The sequence below is a fragment of the Macrobrachium nipponense genome, chromosome 15, assembly GCF_015104395.2.
Source record: "Macrobrachium nipponense isolate FS-2020 chromosome 15, ASM1510439v2, whole genome shotgun sequence".
NCBI classification, from domain to species: Eukaryota; Metazoa; Arthropoda; class Malacostraca; order Decapoda; family Palaemonidae; genus Macrobrachium; species Macrobrachium nipponense.
The window spans coordinates 68,672,805-68,678,804 of NC_087208.1; the positions used below are offsets into that span (position 1 = coordinate 68,672,805).

The following is a 6,000-nucleotide window of genomic DNA, read 5'->3' on the forward strand; positions in this document are numbered from 1 at the left end:
GTTATTCATCCGATCGAGCATCAATTCCGCTTTACTGTGACTGATAAAGGCAAACTTTTCTTCCTCTAAGCACAGATGTTTTCATCCAAAAAATACAACATACATACATCGAGCATTTATAGAATACAGCTACCTCAATTGTCAAACTAAAGCAACCATCTTAAATACTTCAAGTGTTATTTAAAATTAATACCATAAAACAAATGATGAAACTTGAAGTACTTCTTTATCGCACCGACTTGCAGGAGCTTTAATTTGTTTACAAAAGTGTATCGTTATTCTTGTTATGATATTCCCTTCATTTTCTACTTAATTCAAATATGGAGACCTTATTCAGGGGAAAATTGTTAACAAGTTTAACCCTTTGATCTGTGCAGAGTGAATTTTCGCTAATAATAATAATAATAATAATAATAATAATAATAATAATAATAATAATGAAAATAGCTACTTGTACAAAACTGTCGATCTTATAACAAATATCATCAGTGAAGACTATGAAGAACAATCAAGTACTTTAAAAATGATGATAAAATACGACCATTTCCTCGTTTATATCTTGGTGTATTGTTTAAAACACAATAAAAAATCCTTAAGTTTTACAAGGAATAGTGTCCTCATCGTCATAAGAAATACTTTCATTACTTGAAGACAATAGTTTTGGTAAAACTTACGAATTTTAAGCGTACTTTTTAACAAAACACCAAAAGGTTCACACTCAAGAAAGGGGTCTATTCTACCGTCATCCTCGTCACCATTAATAATAATAATTTTAACGTTAACACTGATGTTGTTTATCTTACAAATTAATCAAGATCACTATACCTAATTGTAGATTGTTATCACACATTTTTTTTCACGAGATTGTGAATTTCTTGGCAATAGCAATAATAATAATAATAATAATAATAATAATAATAATAATAATAATAAAATAATAAAATAATAATAATAATAATAATAATAATAATAATAATAATAATAATAATAATAATAATTGCTGTTTCAAAGACATTAAGCGTGTAGAGTCTTCTCTAATCTTCTTATATTCTCGTGTGCAAGTAAATGGTATAATAAATTTCCAAAGAACATGGAAAAATATTCTGCTTTTGCTGTTTAATTACTCTTACGCCCTCAGACGAGAATAAGAAGAATAGAGAAGACTTTCTAGAAGCCGAATGCCGTTGAAACAGTAATTGTTTTTAACAACACTGGCCTAAAAGAAGGTTTCATACCAAATAATAATAATAATAATAATAATAATAATAATAATAATAATAAAGAAGCGAAGAAATCTACAAGTCCACCACGCGTTACACAAGACCATGACAAAAAACACAGTACAAACTAGACCCCATTATCGCCGACGCGACGACACCGAAGGAGGAAGCAAGCCATCCAAAGGGCAACTTGCACCCGACAACAGCATTGCGAACCAGGTCGTTTGGCCAATGCTTGGTGCTGCTGTTGATGCGTCTTCCCTTCAGGAGGATTCAAGATGGATGGATGGATGAGATCACGGCCTTAATCCCTGGATGAGATTCAGCCCTTAATCCAGGAATTTGTGGATGGGATTTCTGGATGAGATTCACGCCCCTTATCAGGAAGGGTTGGATGGATGAGATCACGAGCTTATCCAGGAAGGGTTGGATGGATGAGATCACAGCTTATCCAGGAAGGGTTGGATGGATGAGATCACAGCCTGGATCCAGAGTGGAATTGGATGGAGATCACCCGACTTATCCGAGGGTGGATGGGAAATGGAGGATCACCCTGCTAGGTGGATGAGAGATCCACAGATCCCACAGGCTTATCCAGGAAGGTGGATGGATGACGATCACCCAGACTATCGAGTGCCTGGATGAGATCACCTCTAGGTTTGGATGGATGAGATCCCACCAGGACTTTATCCAAAAAGGTTGGATGGATAGATCACAAGGGCTGTTATCCTAGCAGATCACAGCTTATCCAGGAAGGGTTGGATGGATGAGATCACAGACTATCCCGAAAGGGTTGGATGGATGAGATCACCTACTATCCCGAAAGGGTTGGATGGATGAGATCACAGACTATCCCGAAAGGGTTGGATGGATGAGATCACAGCTTATCCAGATGTGAAATTGGATGAGACACAGACTAGTCGCCCGGAAAGAGTGACGGATGAGATCACAGCATATTCAGGAGGGTTGGATGGAGATCGGCTTTCCATTATGCTGATTTTTTATAATATTAACTCGCTTAATATGAGGAGTCCACCAAGAAAAATGAAGAAAAGCAAATAGCGTGGCTATTTTATGCTGGTTACCAGGGGCTGTCAGTTCGTAAATACTGTGGTTATTTCAGCTTTTTGTTATTGCAATTCCTAGTCTACCTATACTTGTGAGGATGGTTTAAAGGCTTGTTTGTTTGTATGGTGTTTTTACGTTGCATGGAACCAGTGGTTATTCAGCAACTGGACCAACGGCTTTACGTGCCTTCCGAACCACGTCGAGAGTGAACTTCTATCACCAGAAATACACATCTCTCACTCCTCAATGGAATGGCCGAGAATCGAACTCGCGACCACCAAGGTGGGACGCCAACACCATATCAACCACGCCACTGAGGCGCTGGTTTAAAGGCTTGATAAGACTGGATTTAAAGCAAATATTTTTTTCAGAGATCAAAAAGGAATGACAGCTAGGAACACCAAATCTATCTCTCTCTCTCTCTCTTCGAAATTCAAAAGTAAGAGAGAGAGAGAGAGAGAGAGAGAGAGACTTGATTCTTTTTTCAATATGTAAAACTAAAAATAAATAAAAAAAAAATGTACTGAACCCAATTCGTCAGGGCCAGAAAGCATCGGACAGCTGCTGCTTGACTAACAATTTGCAAAGCAAAGCATCTTCTAAATTAACCAAAAAAATCTTCGAACTAACTATCAAGCAAGACAGAGGGCGCACACACAAACAACCACACAAGCGCCTTGGCGTTGGACCATCACCACGATTAGCATAACAAAACAAACTTGAAAGCGTCCAAGCAAAGCCAGAACCAGATCACTCCCCCAGGTGAGGAGGGAGCAGGTGACACGACAAGAGCGAAGGTGAAGATCTTCACGAGAACAAGGAACCTTGAGACGCATTTTACAAGATTTTCCACGACGTGCCAATTAAGGGGGAGTCCTGCCTGATTAACAAATTGACAACCTCAAAGTTTTAAGAGCTGGCGCTGATAAGGGAAAATGGACCTCAACTGTGAAACTGCCTGCAAATGCTCTCTCTCTCTCTCTCTCTCTCTCTCTCTCTCTCTCTCTCTCTGTATATATATATGTGTGTGTGTGTGTGTGCGTGTGTATATTTTTAAATGGGCTCTTTACTCATTCAGCAAGTAAACCATGAATGCGTTAAGGGCTCGTCTCTCTCTCTCTCTCTCTCTCTCCTCTCTCTCTCTCTCTCTCTCTCTATATATAATATATATATATATATATATATATATATATATATATATGTGTGTGTGTGTGTGTGTGTGTATGTATACTAGGCTCCTTTTTCCTCTCAATATTTTGTAATAATTTAACTTTCCTCCTACCAAATGTTAACGTCCTTTCCATACCAATTCGATTTTTTTTTCTTCTTCCTCACAATCACTTATCTCAACGGCTCCCCTATTTCTCCTTCAATCGCACGCAACATCCACATATTTCCACAAAAGACAATACTGACCGTCTATAAATGACTACTATTGCTGTGATAGTAGTCTGTACAGCCTGGCCATTGCTGAAATATAGCGTCAATGGCTTGGGACGCTGCCACACCGGGTGCTTAGGCTTAGAAATATATCTCCCTAAATGGTCCTCAATTGAGAACGAAGGGCAACCAGTCTTGTGATTCCACATGACTCCTGGAAATTAAACAATAGGGTAAACGACCAAATGGCCACCATTTCACTGGAAATTACCACTTTTTTTTTTAACTCGATATGTAATTGGTGTAACAACAAAACAATTACATTTTTAAGCATACCATTAAAAAGACTGAAACTTAATATTTTGAATTGTATGCTTAAAGATGTAATTGTAATGTTGTTACACCAATTAAATATCGTGTGAAAAAAGTGGTCATTTCGAGTGATTTGGTGGCCATTTGGTCGTTTACCATAGTGGTATGGCAATCCTGCATGTCGAAGTAGGCAATAAAACCCCAACACTAATGTGTGTTTGTCTAGGGGAAAGAAAAACAGCAAGAGACAAAGAGCACCCCTTCCACTCCAACAATCCTTTGCTCTCGAGCAGTCTTGAAAAGCAAGCACTTGAAAAACGCAGGAAATCACTGCTCCACCTAAGGAACTCCCGAGGCCACACGTTACCAAGTTATCCTTGAGAGGCTTGATTATTATCATAACTTTGGCAACATGGGAAACTAGCATGCAACATTAGTGACAGAAATAAGAAAGAGAATGAAAAAAAGAAGGTAATGAAAACTATTCAAATCTAACAACTGAAGGAAGTTCAAGCGCCTGTAATAATGCACAGGAAAACTATAAAAGCCGAGAGAAAAATTGAGGAAAATGTCGCAAAACCACTCGATCAGCTTTGATGCAAATATCCATACAAGTAGGAAACTCTTGAAAAATATATATACAGGGTGAGCCAAAAGTAGCCTCACAGTTAAAACAAATAACAAATAATTTATTAAACGCATAAAATTTTTCAGACATGAATAAGTGGCATATTTAAGAATGAGTGACATGAAAAGGATAAAAATAAGTAGCATGTATTAATGGCACAGTATTAATTTTCTATTGAAGAGTACTTTGAATGAGAAACAGTTCATGAAGTAACTGTGAGGCTACTTTTGGCCCACCCTGTATTTTTCCATGGAGTGTCAATTTGAGAGAGGAGAGAGAGAGAGAGAGAGAGAGAGAGAGAGAGCAAATATAATGGAATGCATGAATTGGCATTATATTACGCCGGGTTAATCTAATATATACTGTAGGAGTGTAGGTGATGCCTAACACGGTACATTGCAGATTACCACTTCAACCAACCTGTTGCGTTCTCTCTCTCTCTCTCTCTCTCTCTCTCTCTCTCTCTCTCTCTCTCTCTCTCTCTCTGCCCCCAAGATGTATATTCTAAAAATTTCCAAAAAAATTCATCAAAACGAAATAATCTTACAAATTTGGGAACTATCAATAATTTCAATAATGTGAAAGGCAACAATGCCATTAATTTCGCTCTTTATCTTGACCAGACTCGAAATAAAATGTTTAAAAAATAATATTGGGGATATGCCATTGGTAGCATAACCTCCGCTCCTTAAAAGGTGGTAGGCAACAGAAAGAGTACCCAGGGTTTGTTGGTAAAGGGTAATTAGTTTTACCTCTGGTAATATTTCTTTCTCTCTCTCTCTCTCTCCTCTCTCTCTCTCTCTCTCTCTCTCTCTCTCTCTCTCTCACTTAGCGCATTATATGGTGAACAGAAGGAACATTACCAACCTTACGTATCGTGAGAGCAAAAACCGAATCTCTTGGCAATACTCCGAATATATCCGGTTCAAAACGGCATCATCCGATTTCTAAATTAGTCTCAATAGAGGTAGTAACAATACCATCATCTTTATGGTTAATGTTACAGCCAAATTGCATGAGAATACTAGACGAAGTCACAATGCTCACTGGTTGTCGGCATAGCAAATACATAAGCAAAGAGAAGAAAAGAAGAAGACAAAAACAATTACTCTGAACAAAAACACACACATATAGAGTTTGGACAATGACTCATCTCTCCCGTTCAAAAAAATGATCTACGTTATCTACGAGATCGCACCACTCATTTTAAGCTAGAGGAAATAAACTCTGTTATTAATAACTGCACCATAAGTGGATTTCTTTATCTACACGATAACATTTGAGACTTTAAGGGTAAAGGTGTCTTGCAGGCGAGAAGAGGAGAGGAGAGGATATTAACGTTCATAATGTGAAATAAAAAATGTTTACAGAATAAAGATTAAGACAGAAAGA

At 37.8% G+C, this 6,000-nt stretch overlaps 1 protein-coding gene across 3 annotated transcripts in view; it reads right to left on the reverse strand.

Moving 5' to 3' along the window:
- Nucleotides 1-6,000, reverse strand: part of LOC135195042 (TSC22 domain family protein 1-like) — a 499,143-nt gene that overhangs the window by 189,577 nt on the left and 303,566 nt on the right. The gene's annotated exons all lie outside the window — the stretch shown is intronic.